Here is an 11,065-nt window from a genome sequence, read left to right as displayed (position 1 = left end):
GACTTTGCTTCTTTTATATATATATATTATTGATTTTTTACAGAGAGAAAGGGAGAGGTATAGAGAGTTAGAAACATTGATGAGAGAGAAACATCAATTCAGCTGCCTCCCGCACACTCCCTACTGGGGATGTGCCCACAACCAAGGTACATGCCCTTGACTGGAATCGAACCTGGGACCCTTGAGTCTGCAGGCTGACGCTCTATCCACTGAGCCAAACCGGTTAGGACGAGACCTTGCTTCTTTTTTTTTTTTTTTAAGTATGTTTTATTGATTTTTTACAGAGAGGAAAGGAGAGGGACAGAGAGTCAGAAACATCGATGAGAGAGAAACATCGATCAGCTGCCTCCTGCACACCCCCCACTGAGGATGTGCCTGCAACAAAGGTACATGCCCTTGACCGGAATCGAACCTGGGACCCCTCAGTCCACAGACCGACGCTCTATCCACTGAGCAAAACTGGCCAGGGTGAGACCTTGCTTCTTAAAGTGAGGTCAGCAGGCCACCTACCGGGAATTGCCTGTGGTGTTGTTGAAATGCAGATTCCTGGGCACCTGCTCTAAACCTCGTAAGTCAGAGTCCCCGGAATTTGCATTTAAAACAGTCTCCTCTGCCCTGGCTGGGTAGCTCAGCTGGTTGGAGCATCGTCCTGTACACCAAAAGGTTGTGGTTTCAATTCCTGGTCAGGGAACATGCCTAGGTTGTGGGATTGGTCCCAGGTTGGGGCATGTACTGGAGGCAACCAATCAATGTTTCTCCCTTCCCTCACCCCCTTTCTCTAAAATCAATAAAAACATACCATCGAGTGAGGATTTTAAAAAAAAGAAAAAGCAGTCTCCCCTGGGGATTCGTAGTTAGGCACACTTCAGTTTGACCCAAATGCACTAGGAGGAAAGAGCCAGACATCAATGCTGTTAGCAAGAATGCTCTTTAGCCCTGGTGGGTGGTAACGATATATAAATGACATACATACACAATAGGGTGGTGGCAACATATGACAGGTGAGAAAGAGATGCCCCTGGGAAGAGGGGGAAGGGAAGGGACAGGGCAGAGTAAGGGTTAGCTGTTCATTCTTTATCCTCTGAAATCTTGTCTTTGGTGGAAGCCTAGATTACAAGGTGATAACATAGAAATGTTTAGGTAAGAGAGTCTAAGGTAGCAGTGACTTCAGTCATCTGAAAGACACTCGGGAAGATATTTAGCGTTCTTAGTCTTTTCCAACAAAACCAACCTAATTCCTGGTTCACAATCATCCTGGGAATGTATAGCACTTACAGTCAGAGAGCCGTCTCTCGAGAAAAAAGCATCTTCTATTCAATGGTCTATGACATCACCATTGAAGACTATATCAAAAGGGGTTTTGTTTGATTAATTTTCATTATCTGTTGTTACCCAATTAATGAAAGGTGATACTATTAATGAGTGTGTGAACGAGACAGTGTCTTGGTTGCCACATCTGAAACATTCCCCAGCTTGTTCAGGGTAGAATGGCTCTGACCCAAAGTGTGGCCTTTTTTCTTTATAGAGAGACACAAACTCTTTCTCTCCAACTGCCCCAACACCAAATTATTGTGTCAGCTGCTCACCACCCGGGACACAATATGAGGCCTGTACTTGAGTTACTCCTATTTTATGTGAGCAAAATGCTAGCTTTCTTTTTTCAGTGAAGTCCATTGAGTTGGGAGAAGTTTCAATACCACGTTTCTTGGTTTGAAAGCATGACTGTCTTCGTAGCTGGCGAAACTGCAAAGACCTTGCCAACTCTCTTTGAGAAATATTGTCTAGTTGAAGTCAAATTTGATTACATGGAACCTTTGATACAAGTACTGAAGCCATCTTCACGAGGACATGTTCTTTTCCCCCCTGAGGAAGCAACGGAGACCTGTTTCCATTGTCATCGCGTCCTGTCCAGATTGGAGAGGAAGGCTGTGGGCCAGATAAGCAGAAATAGGTTACATCTGGGTAAGGTAGCGCCTCTCCCCGCTGGCTGAAGAAGTTCCTCTTTGTCTCACTCCTGAAGCACGGCGTTGTTTTCTTAGGCCCAGGCTCTGAGCTAAACCTGGGTTACACTATGGATCCCTTACACTTGATTTTGTGATTGGGAGACCTCCACAAATGCAAACCTAGAACACAATCAAACCCTTAAGGGCTTAAATCTCCATGGATAGGAAAGAAGCCACTTGATCTTGCAAAAGTTTTGTCTGGTTGCTTTCTCTGTGATAGCTATTGTTAAACTAGAAAATGAAATCACCGAATTGTTCATCCCTGAGTATTTGCTTCTTTAAAATATATATTAAAGAGTTTTACAAAACAAAGCTGTACCATAAAAAATACTTCATCCATATGATTCAGCAATTCCACTTCTCAGTATGGTATATACACCCCAAATTTGAAAGCAAGGTCTCAGAGAAATATTTGCACACTCATGTTTATGGCCGCATTCTTCAGAATAGCCCCAAAGTGGAAGCCACCCAGTAGCCCACTGACAGATAAATGGAGAAATAAAATGTGGTACATACATATAATTCAGCCTTAAAAAGGAATGTCCATGCTACACATGCTACAACATAGATGAATCTTAAGGACATTATGCCAAGTGGAATAAACCAATTTGTAAAAATACAAATACTGTATGATTCCACTTATATGAGGTACCTAGAATAATTATAGAGACAGAAAGTAGAATGGTGGCTGCCAGGGGCTTGGGGGGAGGGGGCATGAGGAGCTATTGTTTATAGGTATGGAGTTTCAGTTTTACAAGATAAAATGGTTGGAGATGGGCAGTGGTGGTGGTTACACAACACTGTGAGTGCACTTCCTGTCCCCAAAATGTTCACTTAAAACTAGTAAAGATGGTGAATTTTTTTGTTTTGTACATTTTCCCACCATTTGACATCATAATATATTTTTTTAAGTATTTCAGATTTTATGCCAAAGGTCTTCTTAAGGAAAACATCAACGTTTTCAAAGAGGTGTAAATACTTTCCACATGACCTTCGAAGTAAATATAATATTTTTTTAATTCCCTGGGTCTTTCAGGAAACCAAGTTTCTGATCACGGGTCATTTGAAGAAAGCCCTGGCTCTCCTACCTTCACGCCCTTTCTCCCCAGCTCTCCGCATCAATTAGTGTTGTCAGCAATTTGTGCTGATCTGTGGCTTTAATGCTCTGGTCTTTATCCAAAATGTAGATAGTTGAAAGCTTTGGTAAGCTTGAAAAATGATAGTGGGGTACTGATAAGTCTTTGTGTTGAGAAGCCTGTAACTATAAAGCATATTCTTAATAAAATTAATATTCTACCTAGTTCATAAAGCTGTGTACAAACCAAACAGCACCAGGCCTGCGGAAGTGCCTGGGACAGTCAGCATGAACACATGTTGTCCTATAGATATTTGCTTATTAAGCAATAGTGAAGAATAGAGCTGGATACACTCAAAGATATTATTTGTATTCTTGTTTCCTGGAGAACTAGGTTTCTAAACAAGTCTCTTAGAAGCAACAAAATGCAGGGCTCTAAACCCGCATTCCTGTATCAGCCTATGAAGCTCCATTTACTTATATCTTATATATTGGGTTTTCTTTTCAATCCCCAAAAGTTTGAAATCCACTGACCGAAAACATGTGTTGCTTGACTGCATCTTTCTTTCTCTTCTTCCTGCTTCCCAAATGTTCCAATTCCACATGGGAATTAATGCATTTGTGGGGAGGCTGAATCCACCCTCAGCAGTGGGACTGGACCTAGCACCATATGACATAGGCCAGGCCAATCACCACATTCTATCCCTTTTCTCACAATGATTGGTTCAGGGATGGACATGTGACCTCAGAGGGTGTGGTTAGGGTCAATCTCAGAACTTGGGCCAATAATACTGGCACTAAGATTTGCTTGAATGAGGCATACAGCCCCAGGGAACAGGTGGGAGTCGTTTTGTAGCAAAGGGTCTGCTGAGGTCTGTGTAAGATGAAGCCACACTGAGGAAGCAGAGCCAAGAAATAAATGGTGAAGGGGAAATTGGTCCCTGGTTAAGTTGTTTGAACCACCCCTGAGGTTTTTCAAATCTTTTTGGACTTCCCAATTACAAGAGTCTATAAATTCCCTTTGTAATTTAAGCTAATATGAGCCAGCTTTTCCATAGAACCAAAAACATTTTAACTGATGTATCATTGATACATGTCAAATGTGCCTTCATCGTACAGATGAGGAAACGAATCTGTTGCTTTTGTTGCTTCTAAGAGACCTGTTTCGATGCTACATGGTTAGTTAGGAGGAATAGTCTTCTAAGTCCCAGGCCTTTTTCTTTCTACTATCCTAGTCATTTAGAGCATATTCGTGATGGGTTTGGCAACCTTGAATAAAATGTTAATTCCCCTTATTACTAAGCACTAATTGGGTGTGTTTAGGAGCAGAAGGGAAGGGGTACGCAGGCTATCAGGGGCTAATTATGAGGGTGTTGTTTATGCCACTGTTGAGATGTTTGGACTCTGTCCTGTAAGTAATAAGGAGCTTTGACCAATAACAAAAATGGACCAAGACAGTGAGGAAGACAGATTTTTGTTAATGACCTAAGGAAAACCAATTTTTAAAATAGCAAAAGATTTGAAGACATTTCACAAAAGAAAAAATATAGACAGCAAGCAAATCTATATATACAAAAGAGGTAATATGCAAATTGTCCATTATGGTGTCACATTACGGGTGCCGGAGGCTCGCTCCCACCTCTGGAATCGGAATCGGAGCAGGTCCCTCCCGGCTCCCGTGGGTCCCTCCCAGCTCCAGCGGGCACCTGCGGCTCGCTCCCACCAGCTCCCCCGATCTGGGCTACTAGTAAGCATATAAAAATCTCAGCAACATTAGTCATCAGGGAAATGCAAACTAAAATCACAAGTCCATACCGATACACACCTCTTGGAATGACTAAAATTTCTTTAAAATGTTTTCAAGTCTGACAGTACCATGTGCTGGGAAGGATGTGGAGAAACTGGAACTCTCCCACAGCAAACCCACTCACAGGTGTTTACCAAGATAAATGAAAAGTTATGCTCACACAAAAAACCTGCACATAAATGTGTACTAGTATACTGGCTTTATTGATAGTCACCAAAAACTGGAAACAACACAAATGTCCTTCAACTGATGAATGGGTAAGTCAGCAGTGGTACTTCCATGCCAGAGACCTCCACAGAGCAATAACGAAGAAAGACGCCCTGCTTCCTGCCACAACGTGGATGAGAACCAAATAAAATCAAGTTAGTGGTGTTTATAGATGTAAAATTGCCCAATGATCCTGTCTATTGGAAAATTCATGGTTAACTCTTTAACAGGCATTGTAACTATTTATTCGTGCACAATTGCCCTACATCAGGGTAGACAATAACTGTGGGATGATTGTGCCAGGAGGGCTAGAGCCGTCCTCCGTGTGTAAAATATAGTGTAAAAGTAAATACAGATGATTTCTACTTTCTGTCATTTCAGAATAGACCTATGTAATTAACATGTATATAAGTTTGAATCGGAATGGTTTCTGACAGCACTCATTTATCATTGAAGGTGACCATTGCAGGATTTTTATCAAATCAGACCTAAAGGCTACGCATTTTCCTTTGTTCTTGAATTTTGGCTACTCTCTATTACAATTTGTTTATTACATACCCCAAATCCCTTTTATGATGCTACAGTTAAGAAAAAGTAGAAGTCACTGAAACCTGATATTCGGTTCACATTTCCTCTCTCCCCAAAATATGATATGAGACCATAGGGATGGATACGTATTAGGGGGATTATTGCTCTAGTCCTGGCAGGAGCCTGTGAGAGCATGGAGCTGGGCAAGTATGTGGGGGAGGAGGGGGGTACAATATATAGAGTAGAATTCACACAAAAAACCTGTCCAACAGAGCGCATGCGCGTGCATGCGTGTATGTGTATGTGTATGTGTGTGTGTGTGGGGGAGAGAGAGAGAGAGAGAGAGAAGTCTTGGCACAAGGGCCACTGATTTGCCTTTTATTTTCAAAATAGAGGACAAGACTTGGAATTAGTGCATCAAAAAATTTATAAGGAAAACCTTTAGAAACAGGATCTCTCTCTGTGTGTCCTTCTGCACAGGGGGAAAGTTTAAGCTCGCCTCACTATGAGTTTTCAAGTATAAAAGACTTTTTCTTCCACGAAGCTGAGATATGTGGACTGTTGAGATCAGGATAAGAGGGAAGCAGCTCAGGCTGCAACAAGAGCTCTTGGTTCAGTTGAGGCTTCCGCACCCTGAGGGCTGCCAGGCACCCGGGAGAGGATAAGGAGCCACAGCCACACCGCAGCTTGTCCAGGAGAACAATCATCCTCAAGAGGGGGCGGACTGGAGGCACCCTCAGGTGTCTTTTAGCTGCTCCAGCGCCTGAGATCTGTGGGCAGATTGAGTTCCCTGAGGGCTCTGAGGAGAAGGGTCGCTCATCCATCACCTGCAGAATGTTGTTCCCGCACTTCAGAGACTCCTTGTTATTTGAAAGGTTTTTGCCTTCTCGAGTTCCTCTGTCAACAGTGTACAGAGTGTACAGGAAGAAGCCCAGGCTGCTGCTGTCGGAAATGAATGCAAGCTCACATCTTATTTGTGACTGCTTATTCATTGCCTTGATCGCCACGCCAGCACTGCCTTTATTTAGAAAGGTTGCGCGTGGGAAAACTTCTCTTTCTATATTGGAATTATAGAGAGTCCATTCATAAGCAGAACTTTAAAACTCACAAAGAGAAAGAATTTTCCTGAGTGTGTGTGAGTGAACCATAAAGGAATCAGATAGAGTGACAGCAATGATCATTAAAGGTAAAGACATTTCCACAAATATTTTGACACTTCTGTATCCTCACTTCCCCTTTCACTGGCCTGGAGGACCCAGCTACAAAGACAGGCAGGTCAAAGGAAACTGTAACTTACACACACACACACACACACACACACACACACCAAAAAAACTTTGGGTTCAACACAGGCAGTAAGGAAGACATAAAACATGCGTGACCCTCTCACTTCTCCCTCTTCTGTTTTTTAAAATAGCATTTATCATCCTTTGCATTTACAGGGTGTCCCAGGAAAAATGTATACACACTTCAACAGCTGATAGCTCACTTTTGAAAATGAAGTGTATTTTAATAAACACTGCCTTTCTAATTTATTCAGTGTGTGTGTACATTTTTAGGGGGACACCCTATATTTTGTCCATATATTTGTTTTTATTGTTACCTGTCTCTTCTCCTAAAAATGAAAACTCCTGGAGAGCATGGCTATTTTCACTCTCGCTCATCCCTGCATCTCCAGGGCTGTGAGCAGAAGTGGCAGTGAGTATTTGTTGAATGAATGAGGATGACCTCAAAGGTGAACTCTTAGGAAAGTGGGCCTGGGCAAAGGCTTTCAGCTCCAGCTCCATCCAGGCCACATGGCTGGAATGCATTCGTGTCACTTTGTCAGACAATGATGGACTCGTTTGGGGGAACAAGCATGCCTTAGAGCTGCACCATCTCTGGGGGTATTAGGCTGTTCCTAACGTCCAACCCCTGACCCCAGTCTGCATGCTTTCCCAAGGACAGGGCGCTAAGATCCCCAGCACTGCAGAGGACAGGGGCACACTTGGGAGTAGCATAGCCTTGACAAGTCCATGCAGTCCTGGGTTTGGGACCAGAAGTGCCAGGGAGATGGATGTTCCTGATGTACATTGAACCTTTTTACACGCTTTCCAGACAGTTGCACTTGTGCTTTAGAGGAAATACAATCTGTTTCTCCTTCTACATCTCTTGTTCCCAGGCTCTGCAGGGCTCGAACTTGGGTCAGATCTAGCTACCTTGTTCATTCATTTATAAATTCATTTAGTCAATGTTTATTGAGCGCAAACATGTGCTGGAAATTGTGCCTCTGTGTCCGCAAGAGGTTCTGACATGTAGACTCCAAAAGCTTTTGTGATCTAATACGTTGCTTTCTAAGGAAGTGAGATTCTGATGGCTGAATAACATGTTCAAGTTACCTTGGGGAACACAAGCCATTCCTAGGCTGGGATTTGTCTACATTGCCTGACACTGTTAATGGATTGTTTCCCAGGCTGATGGATGCCCCTTTGGAAGCGTTGGTAGCAAAGGGGTCTAATTCTGCTGCTTTTGTTGCTGCTTTGTTGTGTGTTTATTTCTGCTGTCGCCTGTGAGACTGTTTCCCTGTGTGTTTCATAGTTTTGGATTGCGGGCTGGTGTTTGACAGTGTTTAACTATGGGATTTCTGTGGAGCCTGGGTTGTGTGTCTTAAAAGAGGTTTGCAATTGCTTCTGCCAGCCTTGTTACCAGATGAAGATGTTTCTAATTACTGGGGATTCTCCTGCCACTTGGATAGTGTAAATTTGAACCACAAATCCCTGTGGGTATAAACCTGTCAATTGCAATTGGTTTCTGGTTACTATTTCTCAGAAAGGATTTTTTTTTTCTTACCCAGAGCCCTTCACAAATGGGCAGAATTTTTCCAGAATGTGCCCTTAAATGGTATCGGCTGTAATGAAACTCAAACTTGACAACTCCACCCCAGGACAGCCCAAACATCAGACACTACTAAAACTCCCTTTCTCAGCTTCTACTCCATGTGTGGACCCTGCACATTTCCTTACTTTTCCTTTCCCTTTTGCAGAAGCAAATTTCAGAAATAGACTTTTATTCTATGACTGTTCTCTAATTGTTCATAATTCATTCACGAAACATGCTATGTACAAGGCCCCACGTGGGACACAAAAAGAGAGAAACTACTATGGGCCATGTGCTCTTAGGCAGGTTCATGTGTTGTCTTGTTTCATTCTCATGACAATCTCGGCTTGCCTAACGTCACTTAGCTAGTCAATGAGAGAACTAGCATTAAACCCACGTCTGTCTGGCTCCACGGTCTGCTCTCCCACTAAGCCCTGCAAGGGCTCATGGCAGAGCCAAAGGGAGAAGACATAACCAACAAAAGGCCCAATACAATACAAGAGTAGAAAATAAAGCAACAACTACATGGCAAGAGATGTGACAAGGAAGTAAGGACATGAGTGGTTGCTGGTGATACAGGTGACCTCAGAGGGACCACAGGGAGCTGGGGGAGGAGAGACTTCACGTAGGCATGGAAGATACTGTCTCAGTGGAGAAGGGGAGAAGCACATTCCTGAGAAAGGGGAGAGCATGAGAAGAGACACAGAGGTGAGAGCGCACACACATGTTATGGTCTCCATGGGTAGACAGGCCATGGTCATGGAGAGTGTTGCTGGAAGGTAAGGAGGGGGAAGGTTGAGGCCAAGTGTGGAGGACCTTGCATGTTAGTGGATTTGGGCTATATCGGGTAGGTAATAGACTTTGAAAGTTTAGGAATATGTAAATGGAAGTCAGGTATGAGATTGGCAAGGAGAGAATAGAGCAAAGCAGAAAAACCAGCGAGGTTGGATTCAGTGAAAAGCAAATGGGAAAGATAGATAAATAGACATTTTGCCTATGGCCAAGGCCAGTTGTTTTTAATTAAGCACCAATTCAGTGGGTATTTGAGACATTATCAGGGTACACTGCACTATCACACTCTGTGGACTCCGTCCCAGCCAGGCAACTGGGGCTGCCCCTCCGGCCAGAGCTGTCCCGTGAGCCATTAGCCAAAGTTGCCAGGAGAAAGGGGGGTCACTGTAAGCTGTATCCTGGGAAATATACCCAATTTCAATGCTGGGAAATTCTGAGTTCTTCCTCTAAGCTCATGGGTGAGAGTATGACACAGCATACGAGGCAGAGGTAAAGGTAAAAAGACAGCCTGGCTGGTGTGGCTCAGTGGTTGAGCATTGACCTATGAACCAGGAGGTCGTGGTTTGATTCCCAGTCAGAGCACATGCCCGGGTTGTGGGCTCGATCCCCAGTGTGGGGTGTGCAGGAGGCAGCCAATCAGTGATTCTCTCTTATCATTGAGGTTTCTATCTCTCTTCCCATCCCCGCTTCCTCTCTAAAATCAATAAAAATATATATATTTTAAAAAGACAGGTATTAAGTGTTATGAGCAAATGGGTAGCAATGAATGGAACCTGAGACTTGTTTAATTGACTTTAGGATGCCTAGCACATTGTGGGTCAGCTTAGTTCAAGCGGCTAAAATGAGCAGCTTTAACATCCACACTGGAGGGGGACATAAAGAGTGTGCCCCCTCCTCTGAACATCCATGTCTCTGTCACTGCACTTACCACAGTGGATTACAGTTACCTGCTTCCATCTCCCTCTTCCCCACTGGACTAGGCGTTCTCTGTGGGCAGGGACTGTGTCCTATTTGTCTACATTCCTGGCATCTGGCACAAGGTCTAGCATAGAGTAGATGCCCAAGCTAATTTAGTGATGGTTCCGACCAGGATGGTGGCAGTTGGAGTGGTGAGAACTGATCCGTTTCTAGATACATCTTAAAGGTAAAGCCAGATGGGTTTCCTAATGGATTGGATGTGGAATATGCAAGCAAGAGTAAAATAAAGAACGAGTCAAGGTTTTTGGCTTAGGAAATGGGAAGGATAAAGTTACAACCATCTAAGAAGGAGAAGGCCGCAAGTAAAACAGGTTTCCGTGAAAAGATCAGGGGTGCGTGTCTGAACAAGTTGACTTGGGGTGTCCATTAGCTATCCAGTGGAGATATCAAGTGGCAGGTTATTTCTCAAGTTTGAGATCTACAAGAGAAGTTTAGACCAAAGAAATAAGTTGGGGAGTCATAGGCATAAAAAAGGGTCTGAAAAATCTTCAAATAAATGTGATAAATATTATCACAACAGGAGTGAGAGTAGACAGAGGAAAGAAGTCCAAGGTCTAATCCCTGGAATATTGCAAAAATTCTGAAGAGAGAAGATATTAGCATGTCAGCCTGATAAAGAGCAACCAAGGAGATAGTGGGGGCGGGGGGGGGAGGGGACCCCAAGAGAAAGGAGAGTTCTGGAAGCCAAGTGAAGAAAGCATCTTAAGAAGGAGTGAGGAGTCAACTGTGTCAAATGCTGCTGCTAAGTCGGAAGAGATCTGTCACCAGAATCAGATCAGGCGGGCACCCTAATCCTGGACGTCAGCTTCCAGAACCATA

Source organism: Myotis brandtii, unplaced genomic scaffold (assembly GCF_000412655.1).
Source record: "Myotis brandtii unplaced genomic scaffold, ASM41265v1 scaffold642, whole genome shotgun sequence".
Taxonomy (NCBI): domain Eukaryota; kingdom Metazoa; phylum Chordata; class Mammalia; order Chiroptera; family Vespertilionidae; genus Myotis; species Myotis brandtii.
This window is presented reverse-complemented; position numbering follows the sequence as displayed.